Raw genomic sequence first — 956 nt, forward strand, 5'->3', positions numbered from 1 at the left:
GGCAGTGAGTTTGGTTAGTTTTGGTGTCAGCCCTGCATTCCCAGATAAAATCTGGGCTACACTGAGAATCACGTACTCTTCCTTCCATTTTAGCTGTTAACCCATTGTCTTTAGTTGATTGTGACTCATGGCAACTCCATGTGTGACACAGTAGAACTGAGCTCCATTTTCTTGGTTATAATCTTTATGGAAGCAGACGGCATGTCCTTCTTTCCCATCACAACTAGGTGGGTTCAAACTGCCAACCTTTTGTTTAGCAGCCAAGACCGAATTGCTTGAGCCATCCAGAGACCATTTTTAGCTATTAGGAAATGGAAATACAAATGAAATAAACATGCAAAGGGACAAAACAGTAGGTGACAGATTATATATATATATATATATATATATATATATATATGTGTGTGTGTATCCCTTTTGGCACAGTGGTTAAGTGCTCAGGTGCTAACTGAAAGGTTGCCAGTTCAAACCTACCAGCAGCTCCATGGGAGAAAAATATGGCAGTCTGCTTCCATAAAGAGGACAGCCTTGCAAACCCTATAGGCAGTTCTACACTGTACAGGGTTCCTCTGAGTCAGAATGGACATGACAGCAATGGGTTTGGTGTTGTTTCGTTATATATGTATAAGTTTGAAGTATACATAATTTCTATCCTTGTTGGGTAAAAATGATCAAATATCAGCTACTTCATGCCGTTCAATCAAACTTGTCTGTGTGATAGGAGCCCATGGTTCTCAACCACCACACAGAACAGTTTCCCCTGTGTTGTCTGCAAACACCAGGGACCTGTGGTATTTTAAGATTGCAAAGAAGCAGACGTGATCCTAATTTTTCTTAGTCCACAGCATAGATGATTCCCTTTATTCATATGTATATACTTTTTAAGTGACAACCATAACAACACCACCAACAACAACGTTGCATTATCTTCTATTTGAACCGTAATTATTTATTGA

General features: G+C 39.4%; 1 protein-coding gene across 1 annotated transcript in view; it reads right to left on the minus strand.

Annotated features, from left to right (window-relative positions):
• The window catches only part of LOC103193510 (olfactory receptor 1J2-like), a 43,212-nt gene that overhangs the window by 7,777 nt on the left and 34,479 nt on the right, over window positions 1-956 (minus strand). The window lies entirely within an intron of this gene.

This window comes from Orycteropus afer, unplaced genomic scaffold, assembly GCF_000298275.1.
Source record: "Orycteropus afer afer isolate SDZICR_OR568_19922 unplaced genomic scaffold, OryAfe1.0 scaffold00037, whole genome shotgun sequence".
NCBI classification, from domain to species: domain Eukaryota; kingdom Metazoa; phylum Chordata; class Mammalia; order Tubulidentata; family Orycteropodidae; genus Orycteropus; species Orycteropus afer.